Genomic DNA, 26,882 nt, shown 5'->3' on the forward strand with positions numbered 1-26,882 from the left:
TAGATGTCATTACCTTTTAGGATAATACTAAGTTTAACCAAAAGCAAAAAAAAAAAAAAAAAAAAAAAATTCACCTATGTATTTTCAGGTTTCTAATTTCCTGATATTGGTGGAAATTAATTATTCTGATTAAAAGGAAACACACACACACACACACACACACACACTTTCTTTCCCCTTGTTTAGTGAACTTTAATTTTTTTAATATGTCAAAAAAACCCACATAACTACTTCAGAATGAGTATCCAAAATATAAATTATACCTAAATAAGGCTTGAAATTTTTAAACTTGCCCATTTTCCACATTCTTTTTTTGGTTGTAAGGTGATTTTTCCTTAGTAAATATTATGTTAAAAATAATTGGAGAGTAGCTGGCACAGCCACTTAGGGTTTCGATCTTTGACATCATTTCCTCCAACCTTTGCTGCCTTCCTTTTCATCACTCAATGTTTTATATAAAGTGTTCAATGTTAGCACTGCACAGAATTCAGTTTTATGTTATATTTAGCTCTTTCTTTTACACAAATTTTCTCTTATAAAAGCAAGGAATAACATTTAATCTTCCAGGTGTAATTTTCCTGAATTGAACCTTCAATACTCATTTTATTAAAAGTTATTAAAAGTCTATAGAAATTATTTTACCAACATCATGCAAATAATCTATTAAAAACTATGGAACTTTCCATTTAAATTTAAAATTTATATAGCTTAAAAATCATCTACACACTTTCATTTGTTCTTCTTTACATGGTATAATCCCATTACAGAGTAATACAGTTTTTCATAAGATAAGACATTACCAGTATTACAGTGACTTAAAATGCTTCCTGTGGGACTTCTCTGCCTTGCCATTTAACTTAGTAAGTATTTGATGTTTGACCAAATTCAATCTGCTACTCTTGACGACATGAAGTGTACCTTGAGATGGACACTGACAAAGCTCTAAAGAGGTTGGGTAAGCAATGGCAGGCTGAACAGACCCATGTTCAATCACTGTCTCCTCTAAATACCATGCATAAGGCACTTAGTTCTCAAAGGACAAATAGTGTAAAAACCTAAGAGGACTTTGGTGACAGTGATAGATAGCAGTTATGACAATAATGACATTCAAGTATAAGTAAATGTTAGCACTTGCTACAAATGCTACTTAGCATTTGTTATTACCAATATAGTGAGCATGTATGCCTACCTTGTGCAAACAATATTCTATCTTCTGTTCAACTCACTGTTGTTTCCCTTGGTTTGCATGTAGGTCCTCGAGAGGTTAAATTATCTTCAAACCCAACCTAAACAGATCCATCACACACACACACACACACACACACACACACACACACACACACACACACACAGAGTCATGTAAAGAAAATCACCCTGGCCGGGCGGTGGTGGCGAACGCCTTTAATCCCAGCACTCGGGAGGCAGAGGCAGGCGGATCTCTGTGAGTTCGAGGCCAGCCTGGGCTACCAAGTGAAAGGCACAAAGCTACACAGAGAAACCCTGTCTCGAAAAACCAAAAAAAAAAAAAAAAAGAAAGAAAATCACCCTGTATTTGACTGACTTGAACCAACATATGACTTCAGGAGACCCACTAGACATTGCTTCTACTCCTCAGAGCTGGCTGCTCTGGTTCAAATCCATCCAAACAGATGCCTATGGTTGGAGCTATACTTCAGATGTAGGACAATATGCACTGTAGCCACTAACTTTCCCTGCACCCTTGCAACTATGAATGGTGAGACTGGAATACCACCAGTCCTCCGTCAAGAAACTTTGTACACTGCTAGTTTAAAAACCCAGAATCAGAGCAGTGAAGGGCAGCTCTTTATTGGCTTTCAGCCAATTATTTGAACAGGTCTGGTCTATTTTGGCCGGTCTTAGAGTGGGCCCAAGTAAAAGTGGAGATCCTAAGTGAAAAGGGTGATAGTCCTACCTAACACCTTAGCTCCACCCTTCTCAAGAAGCTTCCCGTCTCTGGATGTGGTTGTCATCACTTGGAAAGAGCAGAGACAGTTTTATTGAAGCATGGGTGACTCTGACCCATCATTAAACCTTTGGCTTTACTGTTGGCTGTATGTAGTTTCATCTAATGAATTAAATCCTAACTTGTACAACTCAAGAAATTCCACATAAAGTCCATTATTATTTATTTCTGATTTCCTTAAAAACCTGAAGTTGTGAAATCGTACATTTTTCCTTTATGGCATCAATGACAACCATCAGTTTGGCCTGAGTCACAGCTGACTCTCCAGCAGGTCACATGGTCACTAGACAGACACAGTCCTTGTCACCTCACACCCAGACTGCTTCTCCTTTGTCCGACTCACCTGACCTTACATGCCTGCCGCCCTAGAACTGGCTCAAACTCTCTTTTATTCTTCTTAAACTTTTAAATCTTGTATTCAAAGTGTACCCATATCCCATTCTGCTAAATAGAAATCTTTTTAAATTAGGGAATTCTTTGTTCTCTCAAATCCAATTAACTTCTATTATATATAAAGTTTTCCCTCTTTCTGATGTCTCCTTAGGATTCTGCAAGTTGATGGACAGCAGCTTCTGGAATAAGTTTCTCAAATCTCTGCCCACCAATGGAGACTGTGACAGATGCTCTCTGCAGCTGGGGTGAAAAGAAAGCAGAGGTGGCAGGCTTGGTCCAGCAGGTAGGAGAAGAGCTTCCTGCTCAGTTGTGTGGAGCTGGCCACAGAGGAAAGTCACCACAATGCTATAAGATCCAAAGCCATCCTCTAATAGCTAGTGAGTGAAAAGAAGTGTTGACCTTCATTTTATTACCCGCTCTGGATGTGTTTGGTCATCACTCAGAAAGTGAGGCTGTTGCACTAGAGAATGGTATTTCTGGCCCTCCTTAAGCCTTTGGCTTTACTGTGGCCGATATGAAACTGTGGCCGATATGAAGTTTTATTTATTTAATTGAATCCTAACGTGTATGTAAAATACCCTTGCCGTGAAAGACAAGAGAAAAATCATAGCTTAAGTAATTCAGCCTTAAAAGCCATATTTATATAGATGTCTTTGACACTTTGGACTGGTTGTAGTAAATGGCCCCTTAAAAATGAACTCTTTCAGACCACCGATTTCCTTCAGGTGACCTGAGACAATTTCTATTTAAAATCCATCCCTCCAAGGCCATTGCTAATTGGTTCTTGAATCTTTGCTGAAATAACCTTGCCTCACAAGGCAATTGTATTTCAGTCACTTTTTATTTCAGTTGAACATAAGAAATTTGTATATAAAAATGAATGATGGTGGGGTTATTAAAAATATATAAAATGTAAACAATTGTTAAAATATTTTTCTGAAAGGAATAAGAAGGAAAACACCCTTGTATGTGATTTGCCCTAAATAGCATAAGATAATAAAATTGCTTATAAACATTCTGCAATGTGGTTTGGGAAAAGAGCACAGTCCTCTCAAAAGAACACTAGATTCTGCTTGCTTCTTACCCGTCACCTTCCTGTGACCTGTAGTGACTGATCTTGTGTCCTGTCTAAACTACAATTTCCTTATCCATGAACTGATCAGCTTTCTCCAAGTGCCTTCTAAGTGGCAGCTGGACCATGTGGACAGCTGCCAGTGCAAGGTGGGAGACAGCACTGACTTCCTTCCCAGCAAGCTGATGCTCCAAAATCAAACTCAACAACATGCCAGTACACTTCGGTCCTTTCTCTTTGTGTTCGAACAGCAATTATACACATCCAGCTATATCCTTTAGTCTAAGAGCCATAACTAAAAACAAAACTAAACAAACCAATAAGACAACTACTAACTGTGACAAACACCAGAAAGAAACACACGTGCTCAGGCTGTCAGTGACTACACCCTGTTGTAGAACAGGAAGCCAGCAGAGGTATGAGAGCCCAGAGAACTGTTGCCATACACCTCACTTTCAGTAGGCATCATAGATGCCATTCTCTGGGGCAGTCTGTCTGCTGATCTGACTCAAGATATGATTCCTCTGTCAATTGCCGCCTCTGTGGCTCAAAGGGCCCCAGCAATCCACAGTGAACAGCATGATCAACTGTATCAAACTAGCCCGGTGAGGGAGCTTTTGTTAATGCTGTATAGAACTGATTCTGCCCTGCCCATTCCAAGAGGTATCTGCAAAGAGGACCAAGGATAAATCATAGGGTTGTTAAAACCAGAAGTCTTAGTCCTGGCTGCCTCCCAGCACTGAATGAAGGCCAATGTGACTAGATTATAGTAAATTAGGAAAAAGGAGCAATCTTCAGAGATTTTTTTCCTACCCCAAGCTGCCTCAATGCTTGGCTCCTCTGATGTTTATATTTCTGGCAGTGCCTTAAACAGATTAAGTAGCTTGACTGAAAATGCCTTTGATTTGTTTACCCAAATCAAACTCTCACATTTTATCGCATGCCTCTAGATGGTGAGGGTTTTATCAAGAACTTTGCATGTGGGCTATTGATGTGATAATGCCATCCTCATGCCTGTTTGGGAGGGAAGGGTTTTCTTCTTTTCAACTCAGACTGAGCTGTACTGAAGACCAGGAAGGGCAGCCCACAATATTTTCCAATGAATAATGAGTAATATTGGGCAGCTTTTGAACTCTTAACTTTTCATATCAACTGCTCATTTCTGCCAGCAAAATCCAGGAAAAAGTACGAACTTTTAAAGGACTCTTCACGGAAGCTTTAGTGTTTACATAGCAGGGGATTGTCTTTTGCATTTAAGATCTTGTTTGCAAGCAGAATACTGCCCCATCCACACTCACTCAGACGCAAGCATTGCTGTGTGCATGCATTCATTTCTTAAGATGATACCTCCAGACCACTGGATAGACAGAGTACTTCTATCCTGAACTCACTAGACACATGTTGCCTTACTGGCTCGGAGGGAGAGGAGCACATCACTGATTCAGCGTTCTTGTAGCATCAAATCAACTTTTATGAAAAAAATAAAAAAAAAAGTAAAAAAAAATCAAAAAAAATCAAAAAGATTTGCAAATTGATTAAAAGAAGAAAATCACTGAATACATCACCAAGCCACGGAGTGGGAGAGCACCCAAACACCAGGCTTCTCCATATGAGCCTTCTATTTGCCCTCTCCCATTGGAATAGATTTTAAAGTCCTACAATCCATCACCACAGTGAGGTACAAGATGGCCAAATCTGGAGTTTCTAAAGTCTTCAAAGGATTCTTCTAAAAGATGAACCCCAAATGACTGTTGGTCTAATACAGACACAGTTCAGCAAAGCTCCTGGACCAAGCTGCCTTGCAGGAAGCACTACGCTGCTAATTGCATGCCTTCCCTTTGTTCAGCCTCATCCTCTATAATTAGCTCAGTCTTGAAAACAGAAGTTGTCTATGGCATTAAACCCCTTACACAGCAAATCCTCTAATTATTTCATATCTTCACATTAGGGGCTAAGATACTTGTGGTGAAGGGTTGGATCTGTTGGTTATTTAATTACTTAGAAAAGGAAGGAAGGAAAAAGCAAGACAAAAGGAGTATTAAAATAATTTCTGTTTGACTCTGACACATACAAAGGCTGACTTCCCTTTTCCCTCCTTCCGCCCTTCCTGTCTTCAGTCCCTCCCCATCCTCCCTCCCTCCCTGGACTCACCTCTTCCTGCCCTCACTCCTTCCTGCCCTCATCTCTCTTGGCATCAACCTCAGTTCCTTTTGGTTATGACTGTTGCATGTTACTTTTTCCTATCAAGAACTTCCCTATTTTTTCCTTAACCACAGTCCTTTTAGATGTTGCAAGTTACTCAAGAGCTTCCCAGTCCACCTTCCAATGTTCTGTGTGCTGATTTCAGGCATTCTTTTGCCTTGCTTGATTGGGTGGAGCAGACACCCAGAAATTCACTCATCTAGTTTCCCTTTTTATTTTCTTTCTGGACTGACAAATAGCATTTTCTAGCCTTCCCTAGTAGTCTTTAGAGCTGGTCTTTCTAACAAAGAGAAGTAAGTAGAGATCATGTACTTAATTTGGGGCCAGAATTTTGAGGAAGCAAACACACTTTCCCAGGCCCTTTTGTTACACACAGTGGGAGAATTGGGGCAGCAGTACTTGGGAGCCCCAGCAAGAGGAAGCTGGACTCCTGAATCACCAAAGGAAAAAGGATCTGGGCTAGCATTACAACCACACTAGGCTGTTACACAAGTAAGAAATAGCCCTCTCATGTTTAGACTCAGGAAATTGAGGCTTCTTGAAAAACTGCAGTTTTACACTTATCTAATACAAGATGCACATATCCGTGTGTCATTGTGAGTGTGAGTTCCTCTATTCTTCCCTTCTAAGAGCCCCAGAAGACTAGAAGGGTGGGGGGGCCCCTCTCATCTTTAACTGTGAGTTAAACTGAATTGGTGCCTCATTTGGAAGTGGAACAGATGGTCATCAAAATGAAGACTGGAGGATGCTCTACACCATCTCCAGGACTATGAATGCCATTTTTCTCATTTGCAAGCATCTGTCCAGAATTTTGTAAACAATCTCATAGGTGACTGATTTGGACTGTAGAACAAAAGGAAAACCCAGTTAGTTTCCATATGAAAATGTGTCCTACTTCATTACTCATTCAAATACTCATTATCCCAATCAGCAGGTACATAGTGGGCACATTTTACATGCCAAGCTGGCTTCTAACAGGACTGATCAGTAACAGATCTGGCCTTAGCTCACTCCAAACCCAAAGTCCTGTGGGAAAATCCAAGTGTTCAGAATTAAATGATCACAGAACTGAAAGTACACTCAGCATATCACTTGGCCTATTCTGTTCTTCCTACAAAATAGCAAGGATGCTATTGCCTGTCTCTCAGATGTTGTTGTAAATTTAGTTAGATGATATTTAAATATCGTGATTGTGCAATCATTAGCACTGTGGTTGATGCTTGAACTTTAACACTCAATACATTGTATCTGTCAGTGTTCATATTAATTTAGATAAATATTATGATCTTGTAAGATAAAGGAACCTGATTAGCCTCTTAGAAGGACATCTAAAACCTCCCTTGAAAGTGCCCCTTGGTGTGGTAACTACGACTTTGGAAGAATGTTCTAGATTTTAAAAAACTAAAATAATAAATTTTAAATAGTATTTGGAAAGGACTTATATGGTAGGAGGGAAGCACTCTGAGAAACTGAAGACGTCAGAGTCACTGTAGCGTAGACAGCAAGAGTTCTGGTGCGGGAGGAGGCCATATGGAGTCCTGGGAGCCACCCTGTGGTTTTGATAAGATCAGAATGTTTTCAGGGGAACCTGGCCCTGAGTGACTTGATGGGCTTGGCAGGTTTGGAAGATCACTGTGACTGCAGGTCACCCCAGAGGAGTCGAGAAGGAGCTCCTCATAGCAGAGTACAGGAGGGGGTGATTCCAGAGAGAAGTAAACATAGGAGACCTTTCTGTAGTGACTGGAGGGGCATGCTGGTGGATTAGGAACAGAGATAAGGGCAGTTACGAGTATTTCGGTCTTCCAGACACAGAGGGATATTTCATAGACACAGGGAACCCTGAAGAGAACCGGGGTCATGAATCTGCTTTTGTGCATGTTGCATCCAGTTATCCCTGAGATATGCAAGTGTACATTCAAGCATTCAACTAGCTATATGAGCCCAGGGCACTGTAGAAACTTTTGAGCTAGACTGTGAATCCAAGAGACATTATTGGCATGCAGATGGTTATTAGGTACAGATGGTTATTAGAAAAATTTTCCTTAGAAAACAAACAAAATTCAGACTGGGAAAGAAGAGGTCCTAGAACTTAACCTTCAGGAACTTATAAGCCAAAAAGGTTCACTGAGTCAGTTTTCCAGAGCAACAGAACCAATTGGCAGTATATTGGTGTATATACTTCATGAGTACAGAATCGGATGGAGAAGTCCATACAATCTGGAGACTCAGGAGAGAAATACCATCCAACTCCAAACACACAGCTGGAAGGCCTGGAGGAGCTGTTGTTGCCACTGAAGCGAGAAGACAGTGACTGGAAATACTTGCTTTTTGTTTTGTGTGGACCTGCAAATAAATGATTAGCTGAGTCACACCCTTCTGATAGGACAATGCACATCTATGTAAATTTCTTCCAAATGCTCCCTTACAGACAAATTTCAGAATAATCGTTTGACCAAATATCTGAGTATTATGACCCAGCTGAGTGGACTTGGAAAATTCACCACCAAAGACTTTATGATCCAGTGGCGGGAGGCCCTGGCTGGCCTTGCCAAGGTGCCCCATAGCCCGTGAGAGACAGAGACGTCATGTAGATTCGGTGGTGGGCTACTGCACATGGGAAGTCACTCACACCCCAGGCACTGCATCCATGTGAAGTGGATTCTATTATTATAATAGAAAGAGAGAAAGATAGGCAAAGAGGGAGAGAGGAAGAGAGAGACAAGGGGGGAGCAGAGGTGTGCACACCTCATGGCGGGGGAGGGTTTTTTTCTTAGAGGCTTTTACGTAAAATGACATCAGGACACTGGGCAGCTGCAGGGGTGGGTTCAGAATGCTAATAAAAGAGAAGAAAGGAAAACCAGAAACAGTGACTGCCTCCTAGGTGATAGAGTAGGTACCGGTGATATAGCCTATGTCATGGTCACAATGCAGTTGCTGGGGGATAGTCAGCCTGGGTTTCTATTCTAGCTTGGCTGTTCACTTACCTGTAACCTTAGACATAGTTTTATAACTTAGTATCTTATCTTTAAAGTGGATATAGAATTTCCTACCTCTGAGAGTTCTAGAAGCTAAATTAGTTAAAAAACCTAAAGGGCTCAGAAAAAAAAAAAAAAATGCCTGAACATAGTCAGTGTTCAAAGACTCCTAAAAATACATTGAAATGTTATTTTTTTTTTTGAAAGATAGATGTGGACATCACGGTTAAGCTCTGTCTAGAGTGGTAAGGAGAAATAGCAAGTACACAGCATAAGCAAAGAAGGAAATGTAGAAGCATTAGGCTTCACTTCAGGTGAGGAGCCTGTCAATAAAAGGAGGAGGTTGCTACCTCAGTGCTTTAGGGAATTCCAGGCCGTTCTACCCTCTTCCTCCGTTCAGAGACAACTGTACCATGAATGAGCTATGACACTTGTAAGATAAATCCATCCTTGTGCTTTCCAAATAAACTTCCAAAGAACTCCTGTTGAGATACAAGGTTGGCCAGGCCTGCTAACGTAGTTCTGCAATCCTGGCTACTCAGGAGGCTGCAGCAGGAGGATCATAGGTTCAAGACCAGCCTGGGTAACTTATGAGATCCTATCTCAAAATGAAGAAGATGATTGAAGTTGTAGCTCGGTGGTAGAGCACGTGCTTATCAAGGGGTAGCTTCAGTCCCCAGAAATAGAAAAGAGAAGAATGAAAGAAAAAGGAAAGAGGGAAAAAGTTTGAGAGGGAGAAGGGAAAAAAGACATAGATGCCTTCCCAGAGAGGCACCAGTAGCAGCCTCTGGTAGAATTGTGTTAATTTCTTTTCTGATAAACCATTAGGTTCCCAATGGAGCAAGGCCCCCTGCACAAGAGACTTCAACAGAGGCCCAAAGAGGCTTCTAGTGGGTAGAAAATGACTTGGGAGGCAGAGGAGGATAGATGAGAAGGTCAGATGAAGGATGGGACAGGAGGACTAGAAGACTGTAGGCATGCTAAAGGCACATTACATAGGGTGTCCATGAAGGACATGAGATACCCTGCACTCTGACACCATAGGAATCACTTAAAACAGCTTCCAAATCCTTCATTTGCTTATTCCAAATAAGCTTTAATTTTCCCTACAGTAAACCAAAGGCATTTGCCCAGAGTCAGTTTTCTTGACAACCCCACACTGTCCTATAGCCCACAGCTAAATGATTTTCTCCCATCATCCTTTTATTCTCAGTCCTGCAATGAGGATTTAACATTGGGTCTGCTTTGCTCAAGAAAGTTCAGAATGCACCCCACTCTTCCCTCTGGAGGACCCTCTCCTCTGAGTCTTTCCAGGACTTGGAGAAGGGCTCTGAGTCACTTTCCTTAAATCCGCTTTTAATTTCTCCAGGTACTGAAAAGATCTCTGTCAAATTACAGGGTCAAGAATTCAACAGCCACTGTGAAGTTGGAAGGCTGTTTCGTTTTTCTTTTAAACTAAATACTTATAAAGACTTTGGGCCATGACAAATCAGAGCAAACTATTCACAGTTATCCTCTGTGCCTTCCTTTTGGTGCTGTACACCAAGACCTTAATGTCCACACCATTTCTCCTGCCTCAGATTGTGGACTAGAGTCACCGATTTCCCTCAAGTTGGATTTTTCTGACAGGGCAGAAGACTGGTTCTTTCTATACTTGGCTTCCATAATTCCCAGCCTCGTGTTCTCTAGTGACTTTAGGCCTGAATTACACAGTAGGACTCTGCTGGGTCACCTGAACCCCATCTTGTTCTATGTGCTCAATGAGCTCAGTTATGGGAGCTTGTGGCATGTGCATCCCCTGTCTTGGTACCAACACCTGGCACAGCTTCCTCCATAACTTCAGAGCCCAAGGAGGAGACCAAAGCATGGGCACATGGACCTCTGATGTTGATGAATAGCTTCCTCTCAGACAGTTCTCCAAGCATCTAAGCCAGCACCCAAAGAAGATAAATAATAAGAGACAATGAGATAGACTCCGTCCCTGGACTCGGCAAACAGTTGGGGGAGACAAGCCGTATCATCTTCATTAAACCCTGAAAGATCTCTGAGGGCCAAGCATTTCTGAGGAAAGTCCCCATCAGGGGCGGGCTGAGGACGTTGAGGAGATGATAGGTGGTACTAAATAAAGTCAAGGGGAGGCTGGAGGCCAGGGAAGGGATGAGAGGCATGGACTTATATACAATATAGGAATATTTGAAAATTGAACAGTTTTCCAGTGTAACCTACAAAATGTCCTTTGTAATAAGACAGTCAAGCTTCATGTTCTGGGCAGAGCAGTTCAGGCTCACAAACACCACTGTGGCAGAGTTTACAGAGGACACATACACTCTGAGATGCTGTCCCACACTTGGCTTTTCTGATGGTGTGTTTGTTTAGGGCCTTGAATGGGCTCTAATCAAATTCCTCCCCACTCTGCCTCAACCACTGAGCACACTGGATTGGAAAGTATCCCATTTCACATTTCCTGGGTTTCAGATGTTTGAAAAAGCACCAAGGGCAGCTGTTGAGTCAGGTTCGCCCACATCACGGTGTGCTTTCCTGGGAATCAGTGACAGTTATTCTCAGCAGATGTCACTAGTCTCTAGGGAATCTGCACAGAGGATTCTGGAAGCACAGGAGAGATTTCTGCAGACCATAAACCTGTCACTGCCAAAGTTATCATTTCCTCCCTGCTCTCTTAGGGCAAGGTGTTCTAAGGTCTCTAACAACACTTAGAATAAGTATAGGCTTATTTCCCGGGCGGCTCTACAAATATTTATTCAGCTACCAAGAGAGCCTCATGTTCAGCTGTGAACACCATGGTTCAGCTTTGACTTCCTGCACCCAGAGCTCAAAGCCTGAAGAGAGACCATGGCTCTGCAGATACTGGCTGAATGAGTCAGCATAGACCTGAAGTCCCTGATCATGGTAATAGAAAACTGTCCTTCCTGAATTAGTCTACCCACCACTCCAGAAACGACTTCTATAATCTTCCTTAATGGCAAAAAATATTCCTCATACTCTAATGAAATGTATCTAGTGTTTGATGAATTGCCTTATGAATTAATGAGCAACCACAGCATGGAACATTGTCTGTGGGCTTTTGAAAGAGTCAGAAATCTGATCAGGAGAGGTCACTTGGTTGATGAGACCAACTGTAGTGATGGGTGACCTTTCCCTGTGCTCTCTACATAAGAGCTGAGTTAGTCACAGTTGCACAGTCCCAGCTGAGCAGTTCAACTGTGTCCTTTTCTTTGTCAATTAGGAAAGTAAATCATAAGGCAAGTAGACAAAATGATACTTTTATACGGCTGAACTTGAATCCACTCTCGTTTTCACAATTCTAACTAGGGAGATCATTATGCAGTGGTTACTGTGTGCTGTGTGCTGTGTGGTGAGGGAGCTTTGCATGCAATGTCATATCTCACTTGAACTAGAAACAACTCTGGATGCTTGGCTTCTTTGAACCTTCACTTTGCAGATTAGAAAACTGGACTACCAAGGTTTCCAAGAGTAGTGTGTGGCTCACTTGGAATTCAGGTCTTTACACTAATATGCTCAAGTTTCAAAACTGGTGACCATAATAAGTTGTGACATCCCTCACAACTGACGGGAATAATTTGTAAATCATAAATAACACAGAATTTTATCAAAAACCATTTCTGCTTCTCTAAAAGGGATCTCACTCCCTTGTTCCAAACCAATTCCCTTATTATTGCTTGAAGTCACTTTAGCTCTTGAAGAGCAACAATATAATATTAATAACTTACTGAATGTCAGTTATGTTTTACTCACTATATCAGACATTTTACAGGCTTTCTTTTGAAACAGGATCTCACTATGTAGCCCTGGCTAGCCTAAAACTTGCTATGTAGACCAGGCTAGGCTCAAACTCACAGATATCATCCTGCCCGGCTAGAGACATGATTTGTAACATACATAGCTATATAAATACTCTATCTGAAGTTGGAGCAGGACAGAAACTAGAAGGTGAAGCCTCACTGTAAGCATTAGTTTCATTTTGCTGCATCTGGCCTGAGCCCTTGGGTCCCTCCTTTCCTTACCCTTGCAAGTCTCTTTCAGTGCTGTTCATGCCCGGTGGCCTCATCTCTACCCTTGCCATCACCTGAGACTCAGGCTACAGTTTACAAATAGGCCTAGACAAGATGGTCTAGCGTAGAACAGTCCTCTGAGACAAGTAGGAGAAAGAGAGACAGAGTGTAGGAGGATGAGATAGAAAACACGATCAGAAGGAGAAGCCCGAAGAGGGCCAGTGCTCTGAAGGATGAGTGAGCGACTTGGGCTGTGAGCAAGTAGAGCACACTGTGAGGGGCAGCTCTTTCCGGCAGGAAAAGGCCAGGAGAGCAGGTGTTGGGTCTATGATATAAAAACTTCAGTGAGGAGAAGAAAGAATTCTCTAGACTCTAAAGAAGTGGTTCTTAATCTGTGAGTCGTGACCCCTTTGGGGTCACCTATCAGATATCCTGTATATTAGATGTTTAAGTTACAGTAAATGACAGTAGCAGAATTACAGTTATGAAGTAGCAACAAAGCAGTTTTATGGTTGGGGGTCACCACCTGAGGAACTGTATTAAAGGGTCAAAACATTAGGAAGGTTGAGAAACCACTGCCCTAGACTCTAGAGGGCATTGAGAGACTTTTAGGCAGGAGGCCCCCACAGAAAGGATAAGCAGCCTTTCCTAGCTAAGCTCTGACATTTGTGTGGAAGTTCAGTGGATAGATGACTAGATCATGTCTCCCTGTCTTTCTCACCTCTCATCATTCCACCTGAAGGTCATGGCCTGGGGACATGCGTGCAAATGACTAAGAAAAAGTGAATTCTCCCTAGCCTTAACACTAGAGCAGGTTCCTGAGTGACAAGCTGCACAGGGATCAGGCCTTTTCACAAACCGATGAGCAGGGCTGGGAGTAGGGAAGCGATGGGGCAAGAAGACCATTGTCAAGGTCTGGAGGAAGAAGGACAGTGAATGGGAATGAGGTAGGATAAGGATTCATGTTTAAAAAGAGCAATGTTGGTCAGAGAGGAAAGCCAAGGACCAAGTTTCTTAAGCATTCAGGAAAATACTTCCAAGTTTCCAGCTGAGGAAAAAGATGTTCATGTACTGTGGGTTTGCCTGCAAGTTGGAACTACCCCATCAATCTGGGCACATTGTCCTACACCTCTGAAAATGATGCTGCCAGCCCTGATCACTCTGGAAAGGTTTGCATAGATCCAGTGGTGCCTTGTGCTACACCAAGGATTGACTCCCATATGGCCAAAATTGAGAGTCTGGGGCAAAAATAAATAAGTTCTTCTTCACCTATGTTTTCATGAAGAGCTGGTTTAATCTCTTTGATTTTTAAATTAACAAGTCAAAAGATCAGTCTGTTTGATTAAAAACACATGTGCACAGTTAATTGATTTGCTGACTAGACTTGATTCCCAGGAAGAAGCAGTGTGGCCTGAAGCTAAGACAAGTGGCGTGTAAGTCAATCAACCTAGCCTTGGCCCTGGCTTCTGCTACGAGCCGGTTGTAATAACATGGTGAACCCTGAGCAGCCAGTATCTATATTCTGAATCTGCTGGTAATCAAATAAAAGACAAAGACTAGTTTGAACAGGAGAAATTTCTCTTCAAAAGTAAATTCATCACTGAGGCTGGAGACATGGCTCTTTAGAATGCTCAGGTTGGGTTCCAAGCACCTGCATCAGGAAACTCACAATCGCCCATAACTCCAGCTCCAAGAGATAAGACATCATCATCTGGTTTCTGCCACACCCACATGCATGCAATACACATGAATTAACACAGACACAAACATACATAAACAAAAATTAAATACATCTTTTAAAATAATGTCATCCCTATTGAGAACTGCACATAACCCAAGACCAGTTATTCGCCAGTGCTTTGCAATCCCAACACTATCTTGGATGCACTAACTCATGGGAACCTTCCCATGATTGACCCTTGTTTTCATCATTCTTCCTAACAGTTTTCAGCAGCACCTTTATTAACAATTTAATCCAGCATGGCTGAAGACTGTACACCCAGCATCCCAGCAACTAGTGCAAACTCCTATTGTTATGGGTTGCATCTGTGGTGACATCTGTCTGAAGCTCAAAGAGAGGGTTCAGTATTCATAAGCAAATCGAGTAATTATAATGTAATTACAATTTACATTGTGTAGTCCTTCATCTGCTCTCAACGTCCCTATCTTTTGGATATACTCAATTTTAAAACCACCTGACTTTTTCCAGAATAAGCAACCATGTTCTTAAAATGTCCCATAAAGGACTTGAGGTAATATCTGTGGCCCAGACATTAAGACTATTACTTCAATTCGTTTGGCTATTTGTCCCTGTGCTTTATCCAACCTCGGTTTCAACAATTCTCGCTCATATAAACTCTCCTCTTTCTCACTAATTAGACTCCCGGAAATAAATACACAGAGACTTACTCTTACTTAGAAATGCCCAGCCTTAGCTTGGCTTGTTTATAGCCAGTTTTTCTTAACTTAAAGTATCCCATCTCTCTTTAATTACATTTTGCCTCTGAGCTTTTTGCCTTTCTTTTTTTTTAACTTATTTATTTATTATATATACAGTATTCTATCTACATGTATGCCTGCATACAAGAAGAGGGCAGCAGATCTCATTAGGCGGTTGTGAGCCACCATGTGGTTGCTAGGAATTGAACTCAGGACCTCTAGAAGAGCAGTCAGTGCTCTTAACCTCTGAGCCATCTCAAAGCACAGGGACAAATAGCCAAACAAATGGAAACACATGAACTATGAACCAAAGGCTGAGGGGCCCCCAACTGGATCAGGCCCTCTGAATAGGTGAGACAATTGATTGGTTTGATCTGTTTGGGAGGCATCTAGGCAGTGGTACCAGGTCTTGTGCTCAGTGCATGAGTTGGCTGTTTGAAACCTGGGGCTTATGCAGGGACGCTTGGCTCAATCTGGGAGGAGGGGACTGGACCTGCCTGGACTGAGTCTACCAGGTTGATCTCAGTCCTCGGGGGAGGCTCTGCCCTGGAGGAGCTGGGAATGGAGGGTGGGCTGGGGGGAAGGGGAGGGGGCAGGAAGGGGGAGAACAAGGGAATCTGTGGCTGTTATGTAGAACTGAATGGTACTGTAAAATAAAATAAAAGAAAAAAAGAAAAGAAAAGCTTGCACGGAGCAAAAAAAAAAAGATTATTACTTCAAGAAGGTGGAAGAGTGAGAATAAATAAGATTGTGGGAGGAAGTATGAATAGAGGGGGAAAGACCTGAGAGAGAGATTTAGAAATGGATTGTTGTTTTCTTAGTCATCTCATAAAATCTGGGAAATCATTAAATATCTCTGTTTGGAGAAAACACAGAAGAATAAAAATTAAAAAAAAAAAAAACAAATAAACATGTGATTTGTTACAGGTACAGCCCATGTTTGTGACAACTACTGGGGTCTCCTATTATACTGGATATGTAGTACATACAACCGGACTATGAAAATAGGACACTATGTAAACAGTGAAGTCAGTAGTGTGGGTGGAAGGCTGGCATTGTATCCTGGCTAATCCAAATTGAATCCTGAGTTCCTCACGTAGCCAGTAGGGAACGGATAAAGCTGTTGATGTTCAACCACTTTGATGTTTATGGTAATCTCATGAACCTCCACCGTGTGGGATTAGAAGTCACTAAATATGGCAGCCTTCAGTTTTATCATTTCTTAAAGTGAGATTAGGGGGACGTGTCACTAGATGGTTAAGGAGTAGAAAGAGGAGCGGTTACAATTACTATTATGTAAGGAAATGGCGGAAGAGGTGTAGAAACCCTTAGCTTCAGTCCCCTGGAGAACAGACTAGGTGACACTATTATTAACAGTATAAATGGGGACAAAGTAGAGAAAATGCAGCAGAAGTTTGCTTTTGACCACCACCTGTTTAAAAATACGAACAGCACCAAGTTTCACAAAAAAAATGAGAGGATTCATTTAATAAAGCACACACATTTGCATAACCATCCAAACAGCTATGTGTCCAGTTTCTAAACTCAGGTTCTATAAGGAAGATTCATCCACAATCAACAGCATGTGGAAAACCAGTGGTCTTGCAACTGTGTTGATAAGAAATAATTAACTTTAACAGCTAAGTACTTTCTTAACAAACACGTTCTCTGTTGCCTTCACGGGGCCTGTTTAGGAGTGGAGTGTCAGTGAGACAGGATAGCAGTTCAATTCAAAGGAACAGAGCCTAAACCAGTGGATCACAAGAATAAAAGTTATTTCCTTTAGTGAAGTTGTGGCTACAGACAGCAACAACATAGATGGAAATGGGAAGAGCCAAAGGCATTAGTCAGCTTCCTAAGTAGAGACAAGAAGCAAGGCCAGTGGAGCAAAAGGGCCCTGCCTGCAGAAGTGATACGGAGAAGTCCCATTGGTTCCTGAGTGACTATGCATAACTTCACCTTCTTTTGCTAAACTTGCCTCTTCATCAGAAATGAGTCAACACCTTAGATTATACATTATGAAAATGATGGTAGTGGTAGCTTGTCATTGAAGGCACGCTCCCTGGCAGAGTTTTAATCTACTCCCACCATTCCCTGTGGAAAGTTAAAATAGGTATGGCCCTTTCCCTCACTGATTTCTTTGCCCTTGAAATATAGCTTCCTGTAAGCTCACAGCTCAGAGTCAAGCTATAAGGCAGACAGCAAGACCCCCTGAAGATTTGAAACTGGAATTCACAGGCTAGGCAATGAATTGAAAAGGAAAACATAGAGGCATCAGTGACTCTTGTAAACCAGACTATGAGTACCCCCAGGAAACCTACTTTCTGGAAGGAGACCCAGGAAGATTCCCAAGATGCTTCAGTGACCACCAGTTGGGTAAAAGTCACTATCCAGGCGTAGTCTTGTCCCGATTGGTCCAGTGCAAAGTGAATGTGTATGGAGTAGATTCTTTCTTCTCCCATCATAAAAATATGTCTTAATCTGCAGACAAAAGCTGAAAGCTGCTTGTCTTTGCTCACCTAGGTGCTATAAAACATCATGGACCCATCCAAGTCCATTGAAAACCTGCAAGATACACACTGAAATTATGCAAAGAGCAAGTCCACAGAAGAAAAGAGACATCTATTAGAAACTTGATTGGGTCCTGGCACTAATTCTCAGAGGCATAATAAAGATTCTCTCTCTGTGAATCCAAGGATCCATTTGCATCTAAACTATTGTTTATCCCTTAGGTAAATGATTGTCTCAATCATCTGTTAACACTGCTTCCAACACTAAATTTTTGGCCTTAAGGGTAGACTCTGTTTTTAGCAAATCAAGCTTAATGCTGGGTCTATTCATCACCAAACATAAAACAGAATTGTCATAGAGTAGATTGTTACTGAAAAGACACTTTCTGGGCAAAATAAAGCACATTAGTTTTCATTTCAAAACCTTCTCTAACTTCAGTCAAGTCCAGGCAATGATGTCACCGTGAGTCACATAGGATCTTCATATGTGCTCTGAAAGTGGTGTGTGCGTGTGTGTGTGTGTGTGTGTGTGTGTGTGTGTGTGTGTGTGTACACGCGTGTGTGTAGAAACTTCAATATCTGCACCAAATAAGGCATCTAAAATAGAGGCTAGATTTTTTTTTCCTAAAAGGAACCCATGACTGAGTAAGGGCCTTCTTCAAGCATCACCTTTATAGACAGTAGAGGCACAGATGAAGAAAGATCAGTGTGCGCTGGTGTGTTGTTCTCAACACACTTAAGGGGATTTCTTTTCCAGAAGGTATCAAGTCTAGGAATAGAACCAGAGACCCAATTCTAACTCGGACACTCCAGATTCTTCACTGGGATCACACATGGTTTCTCCCCATAATGTGGAGCCATGGAGTCCTAAACTAACTATGCTCATAAACACATCTACATCCTCTCATGCAAACATGTTGTTCTAAGGACAGGGCTGACCTTTTCAGACAAGCTAAGAAACCTGCCTCTGTATAACATCTTGTCACCACTTTCACTAAGAATAACAACTTGGGGAAACATGGCCTCCATGATGCTCTGAACCTGCTAAGATTTTTTGAAATGCACCTTTTCAGGAACAGTCCTCCATACCCAGCTTTGGGACACAATGTGGGTGGGCAGGACTTCGCCACCTTTACAACAGGAAATGCAGCAAACAGCAAAATGTCATGAGCTCATCAGCATCTGACATTTCATCTGTGTGAACCACATTTGTGTCTGGAGTCCAAGATTTTAGATAATGTCTTTCAGGACAAGAAAGATGGTGGGATTAAGCCTCCAGTTTGGCAAGTTCCACAAAGACCTTGAGATCTGCTGGAATGTTCTCACATTCTCCAACTAGCAAACCTGACCACAGTGGTATTGCCACATTTGCCTGAGCAGCTTTGGCAAGGCGTACAAGTGGGAAAAATAAGTCTAACCATAAGAAATAAGGACAGGAAGACTAATATATTTAAGTAATATTCAGTATCCTATTATATTTTCTTTAAAATGATAATTGCCTTTACTTTGGGCTTGTTTTTGATTAATTGAACACCAGGAGCTATTAACTCGACTTTATCTCGGTTCTGTAAGCACTTGAATGGAATGCAGTTTGCCATAAATGTTAGCATATCTAAAAAAGAATCAAATGGATTAAAATTTATTCATTTAACTACATTATATAAAGACATGTTATTACTCTGTTACTTTATATGGAGGATGGTAGGGACCTACTTTATGGCATGTTTTGCAAAAAAAAAAAAAAAAAAAAGTAAAGTCAATGGTCAAAATAAAAATTTTAAAAACCATGTGAGTTCTTGCTAGTTCTTTAGTCTTGATCATGGTTTTGTGAAAGCCTGGAGGGAGGCAGCAGCCAGAGTCTATCGTGACTCTTGCTGGTGTTGCCTGACAAGCACAGTTCCATTGTGCATGTCATATGAGCCCAATAAACTTTCCCTGCATTTGTCTACACCATACAATGCAGCTTCATAACCTTGCATTTCTACACTATATTGGAATGAATCAGAAATGATTAACCCCTATTTATCTCTATTGTCTTTCAAGAATGGTACCACCTCCATATATTCAGGACAATATGAGTAACAGCATCCATAATGGTTAACAAATTATATTAAAATATTTAGATGTATTTTTATCTAAATGCTAAAATTAATATTCTGACTTACTAAGTCATATTGTGTATTGCACACCTGCTTGGTATTTATTTCATTTTCATGAATCTGAAGTAGGTAGCCATGTCCCAATTTAAAGCTGAATAAATTATTGCAGAGTAGTGATACTGATAATAACCAGTAGAATTTGGATGCAGGTCATCTGACCACATGATCTGCAGCTTTAGCATTACACAGTGATGCCTCCTGGTGAAAGTGCCTTAACAGATGTTTTTCAAAGTTATTGGCATGATCTAAAAATCACAAAAAGAAAAGTACATTTATAGATGCAGATTTTCATAAATATTTGATCCTGACAGTAGCCTACATATTTCTAGTACAGTCTATCTTCACTTGAAATTTTATTTCAAGATGCTTCACAATTAGGGAAACTAAAGGAAATTCAGATCTTGTCCCCACAATTTAATGTACCTGGAGTAGTATTCCATTCAAAAAAAGCAAATTCAACCTTTCAGGGTCCATAAGGCCCTGATTCCCTGAGGATTCCTGTGATGAATCTAGAGGTAAGAATCCTCACACTTGGCAGTCAGATCAACTCATTGTTGAGCTGGCTCATCACAGAGCCCCGTGATCACTGATTTCAGTCTCTAAAGAACTTCCCCGTGGTGCTACAGACATGATAGGTGATATGAGCACTCACTCTAGAATAAGCTCTAAAATAATAACATGGAAGACTTGAAACAAAAGTAGGAAGACTTCAAACAATAAATAAAATAATTATTTTATGCTACCACCAAAAAGACCATGAATGCTATGCTGTTCTCATACCAGCACTCTAGGGGTTAATATAGTGCTGCTCTGTGGACTTGGCCCCTATCTTATAGATTTCAATGGTTTTCAACATTTTTATGACATATGCGTGGCCCTGGACTAAGTCATAGTCACTGATTGATGATTCAGGTGGGGAATTCATGTCTGTCACTAGTTCTATGAGTATGATTTGAGGGACTCTAGGCTGCAGATCATTGTTAGTGCCTTTGTTCTTTGACACCACAATTGAGACATGTGAAATTTCTAGGACCCCAGGAACACTGTCATCTGTTCTGAAAAGTCACTTCACTGTAGTCTCTGAGAATACTAATAGGGTAAAGTGGGAAAGGGTGGGGAGCCTATTAGAGTACAGATCCAGGCATGGAGGAATGACTGCACAAATGGAATGCAACAGTCACCGAAAATAAATGGCACGAGATTAGGAAATAGCGTGCAAGTGTTGATGATGCTTGTTAAATGGAGGGGGAAGAAAACACATGAAAGGGTACAGACGTGATTCCACACTTATAAACGAAACAACATAAAACAAATAGAAAAATGTCTCCATCTACTTGTCAACACTGCTTATATCTTCACAATAGGATTGCAGTTGATTTTTTTTCCTTTTTTTTTTTTGTTTTACTGTTTATTTTCTGTATTGTGCTGGTAGCACTTTTGTAACACTAAAAGCCTTCTTAAGAGCAACAAAGCTTCAAAATGTACTGTCAGAAAGAGAAGACGAAGAAAATCAAGAGTAATGATAGTATAGTGAATAGGATTATGGTTTCTGCATTCAAAAGACTGCCTCCAGTCCCCATTGAATTAGACCTCATTTGTAAAGTGAAAAAAAAAGTCAGTGTGACAGTCATTTATCATTGCAAGAAGGAAGTCATGGGGTATCCTAACTGCCCACCTGCAGACAGAACCCCAAACTATGTCCCCAGAATGTTTCCAGTGACAACAAAATTCTGTAGCTATGTTATAGCTCTATCTGAAATCTTCAAAGGAACAGATCATGTCAAAGGATCTGAGCAGTACTGCAGTGAAAAAAATCTGATGAACTTTTGTCTAATTAGTAGTGTTTCTGCCCATTAACATCCCACAACCCAAAGCAATACGTCAGGATCTTGAAATTTTTCTTTTAGACCCCCAGGAATATGTTAATCCTACTAGGCACTTCTGTGCTGAGCTCTCCTTACCAAGTAGCAATAAATAGTGATTCTGAGGTCTTATGTTAGTTCCAGGAACCGTGTGCTAGGGCTCCCCAAAGAAGCAGAGGCAAGGACACTTCTCCATTCATCTTCAGGGACCGACATGGGCTATGAAGTCCATCTCTACAGTTGTGTCAGCCCTGAAAGTTTTCCAGCTATTCAAGGACTATTTTCACCTTATTCCTATTATCTCAAAATGCAATTTATCCTCTTGAATCTGGCAATAAATGGCCCTGTAAAAAAAAAAAAAAATTCAAGCATATTCTAACCAACTTAACAATAGCTCTGAAGAGTCCTTCCAGGAAGGCAGTCTTGGCCATGAAGTTACCTCATCTCCAAACTTTTCAGTGTAGACATTCTTCTCAGCTGGTTGGATGTGACATGAGGGAAAGCACCTTGTGAGGGGACTTCATAGAAAACCCAGCACGGCAGCAACTGCAATTCATGGCTGTGGTGTGGGAACCCAAGGTGAAAAGCGCCATTTGCATCACTTTATCACTCCTTAGAGATGCAATTTACACATGTTACTGCTGGAGCTGGACAAGATGGATGGAATCTCAAATGACTCACCACAATAGCAAGCCAGATCATTCATAAAAATCAGTTCACAAAGACATTCAGAATAGAATAATTGAAGAACTTGACAGTTGACAACCTGTGAAAAACTGAAAAATATTCAAGAAAAGTTCAGGTTCTATATTATATGTCCTGAATTTCTCTCATATGTATGGTGCATGCAGGCGCACACGTGTGTGCTCACACGTGCGGTCATATGCACGTGTGCGTGCGCGCGCGTGTGCACACTCACACACACACACACACACACACACACACACACACACACACACACACATTTGCTGCTTCCTACTAGAAATGTTCTCCTTAAGAAACTCAATGTTTTATCCAGAACCTGTATTTTGAATCTGGAAGCATAATAATGAAGTTATAATAGGTTCAGGAATTAATTCAGAGACATAAATTTCCCTGTAAATGGAGAAGATATCAAGATATCAGATACACACACACACACACACACACACAAAAAAAAAAAAATGCCTCAGGTATTTTCCAATATCACAGAAATATTTTAAGACATAGTTTCTCTGCCTTTAATATATCAGCAAAGGATTCTTTGTTGATGCAATTATTGGATGATAGCTTACTGTTTGTGGCTACCTGGAAACCATTTGCTCAATTACGTATTCATCAATTACAATATGTCTTGCACTACACTATTATGCTAAAGTACAGTGATAAACATCATTATGAGAGTGATAAAAATGGGAGAAAGTCAGATAAAATCTTTGGCATTATAGAGGTTAGCCGCTTATCAAAGAAGCATAGTTAAGAGCAATTGAGAAAATTAGCCTATTGATTGAGACATCTTCCCAAATGACAAAGTAAACAATCAGCCTGAAGTACAATCAATTGTTAAGTTATGAGGGCATATTGAAGATGAAAAAGTGATAGAGGAGAAGTAAATAAACAAATACACTCATGAGTAATAAACTTCATATTCTTAGCATAAATCACATTCTGCTATGATCCTAATAACTCACCACATTTGAAAAAAATCAAGTAACTTAACCCTTTTGGGTTTTTTTTTTTGTGAACGCTCTCATCTTGCCAGTGAATGTCTCATGTAGACAGCCAGTTTTCCCTTTTGGCTATCATTTTTATATTTGAGATCCAAGCCATGAATCATCAAGTCATTCTCCATCAAGAGTTAATGCTTGACTTCTAGTACCATACAATTTGTACCTCTAATTATCCCTTACTTCATCCCACATAGGTGATCATCCATATATCTTTTGACTTCTTAAATGCAAAGAATTTGTATTTCAGTTGTTATAGTATGTCAACAAATTTTAAAGGCAGAATCCTTGAAGTAGGGGAGATAATGGCTTGGTCAGTAAGTGTTTGTTTGCTGGACCAGTAAGCATGAGGACCTATGCTTAATGCCTAGACACCACATAAAAACATAGGCACTCTGGGTAATTGGAGACAGGTGAATCACTAGGGCTCACTGGCCAGCTACCTTAGCCTAGTCTGTGAGCCCCAAGGCAGTGAGGAGCACATACACACACACACACACACACACACACACACACACACACACATCTCAAGGTGGACAACACCTGAGGAATACCCAGTTTTCCTCTGATCTGCATGTACATATACAAACAAACATATACAAAATATAAGACTGTCAAATGTGCTAAATGAATAAAGAAAAGCATAATGGTCCATTTTAAGTCCAAAAGATGTAGAGAGAGTAGTAAGTTGTCAGTACATTTCCACATTCACCAATAGAAGCGTGTATGCTGGCGTATATGATTAGATACTAAAATTAGACATCACAAAAAAGAACCAAATGAATTCCCAGCAATTTAAATAGCATACTTATGGTGGCCTATTTTTAAATGAAGACTGTATAGCTTCCAACAAATTTGCATTGAGGAGAGAGTTCCCTAAGAGAGACAGTTGTCATCCAGGGCATGATCACCTGAGGGCTGTGGGATATCTAGTCAAAAGTTAACATGAGGCATATTTTGAAAATTAGACTTTTCAAGTAAAATCCTCATTTCAAAGGGCTCTTCCTTACATGACAGGGGTATGCACCATTGTCCAATATGAAAACAGCAAGGAGTTATCTGTTTTGTGCTGGCTTTTCTCTTTTGAGAAAAAATATAAACTTAGGTAACAAGAAACTAGTAATAAGAATTAAACTGTGTGTCATTTTAAAGTAGACCATGTACCTCACAATTAACCTGAAATTTATTTTCTCTTAATCTCATTTTATGTCAAGAAGCAGAGATAATTCGATGTGGTATGAGAGTCTTAGTTGCAAACAACAAAGCCCACTTTATAAGGCTAAGAAGGAAGGGATATCTTAAAAGATGTTGGCACCCATGAACTTTTGCACGGGTTGATGTGGTTTTGGCAAATAAGCAACCAGCACAACATAGCTCTGAGCAGTGCAGCCCTCAGTACTGTGGGATTCTTTTGGAGCTAGTTCAGAAGACATCTAATGGCTGCCGCCACCAGCAAACTATCACCACTGCTTCTAGAGAGTCGGCTCTCTTTGACACTCTTTCTGCTTTCTAGGAGACCCAACAGCCATAAAGTAGCTGCCCCTGGTGTTGTCCACTCCTGCTTGAGTCTTACCCAGAGCCATCTGTCGGGTGGAAACCAGGCTATGTCTCTATCCTAGTTGTAATGGAGCCTAGGAAGTTAAGTTGTAAGCTTTAGCTTCTTTTAAGTGGGCCCATTTCTGGGGGGGGGGTTAGGGGGGGATTAGAATGGGAGCCTAATTATCCATGCTACCAAATCTTCTGCATTTGAAAAGTTTCTTAGCCACAGCCACATGGCTAGCAAATGGTAGCACCTTAGATGCCAAGTTACATGGCATTCCTGAGATGAAGGAGTGCCCTTCATGATGGATAGGTAGATCACTTGACCTTTAGAGCTCAGTTGAAACCTTAGGAGAAGCTACTTTCTCCTCCTATAGAATAACATGCACAACTAACATCATTACCAATCTGGCTGCAAAAATACATTAATACTGTGATAGGAGCAGCCCAGTGAGTAGAGAGTTCATAAAAGATGTAGTCTTCATCCCTCACCTGATGCTCATTAAAGATGCCAACTGTCAGAGCTGTGTGTGTTGGTGCATGCTTGTGATCCCAACACTGGGGATGTCGAAGCAAGAGGACCCAGAGTTCAAGGTCATCTTCATCTGGGCTACATGAGACCCTGTCTTAAAAAATAAATAAATCTGACTGACCTAAGGCAGGCTAACCTCTGAAAGCAGGAACTCAGAGGTAAGATGCTCTTCCAGAGAATCCAGGTTCAAGTCTCAGCACCTACCCAGTGACTACAACCATCTGTAAATCCGGTTCTAAGAATCCAGTGTCCTCTTCTGGCCTCCACAAGCACTGCACAATTATGATGCACAGACATACATACAGGCAAAACACTCACACACACAAAATAAAATGTTTTTAAAAGATAAAATAAATGCTATGTTGTGATGATCCACATATTACAGTTTAATAGCCTGTTCTCAAATCGAGGTTTAATTATCCTGTAATCATGTGAAGCTAGGACCATACTGTCTACTTCTTAGAAGGAAGTGTGTCTAATAGTTTTATTTGTTTCTGTCTTTGTTTGTTTCAAGTGAGGTAGCCCAAGCTACCCCAAAACTCATGACACTCCTGCAATCTCAAGTGCTTCTCAAGTGCTTTGATTATAGGTGTGTTAGCCAGGGTTCTCTATAGAAAAAGAAATGATAGACTAAACATATGTGTGTGTATGTGTATACACACTTGTATACATATATTTACATGTATATATACACATATATGTATATATAGGTATATGGATATATAGTTCTTATTGTTGTTAGATTGTCTTATGAGATGTGGTCAGGATAGTCAAACAATGGCTGTCTCACACTGGAGACACAGAGAAGCTGATAATTCTGGATGTCTAAGCAGTTCTCGTCTGGTGCTAAAGGCCTGCATGACTCCTGGAGAGCTGCCAGTCTTCAGCCTATGTTGGAGAGGTATGGAAGTTGGTTGTCACATCAGTGTAGGAATGCCACAGAAACAGAATTACAGGTGTGAGACACCACACTCTCACAAGATTATAGATGCTATCTGGAAAGTATTTTGTATAGTGCTAGGAGACTGGTAGGTACTAATTAAACAGAAGCCATCATTTAACTTAAATCGAAATGTCATAAGGTTGATTTACTAAATCATAGAGATTATTTGATATATAATTCTACTCAGCCATGAAAATGGCAATCTTCCTGCCTGAGAGCACAGAGGGAAGAACAGGAAGTGAGATGTTTTTCTCTTTAGTTTTTGAGGAATTTACAGTTGTATGGTCCTCTAATGTTTAAAATGAAAGAAATGACTATTCCCTCTACAACTGACCTGATTCAAATTGTACTTGAGACCTTTCCTAATTTCTCCTTTTCCAAGATCTTCAAACTATCTGATGGACTTTCAAGTCGTGTGCTAAGAAATGGAGAGCAAATAACTTAAAATTCTTAGAAAAATCACTTGTACCATCTGTCCAGTACATGTTGAAAAAATGACTATTAAAATGAAGTCTTTAAATAAAAAATAGCCTCA

The 26,882-nt window shown here is 40.7% G+C and overlaps 1 protein-coding gene across 4 annotated transcripts in view; it reads left to right on the forward strand.

Annotated features, from left to right (window-relative positions):
• The window catches only part of B3galt1 (beta-1,3-galactosyltransferase 1), a 577,829-nt gene that overhangs the window by 526,089 nt on the left and 24,858 nt on the right, over positions 1-26,882 (forward strand). For all 4 annotated transcript variants that reach the window (XM_037204848.1, XM_037204847.1, XM_028882019.2 and 1 more), the window contains one exon: positions 2,529-2,660. The gene's annotated coding sequence lies outside the window, so the exon portion shown is untranslated. The remainder of the gene's footprint in view (positions 1-2,528; positions 2,661-26,882) is intronic.

This window comes from Peromyscus leucopus, chromosome 4, assembly GCF_004664715.2.
Source record: "Peromyscus leucopus breed LL Stock chromosome 4, UCI_PerLeu_2.1, whole genome shotgun sequence".
Taxonomy (NCBI): Eukaryota; Metazoa; Chordata; class Mammalia; order Rodentia; family Cricetidae; genus Peromyscus; species Peromyscus leucopus.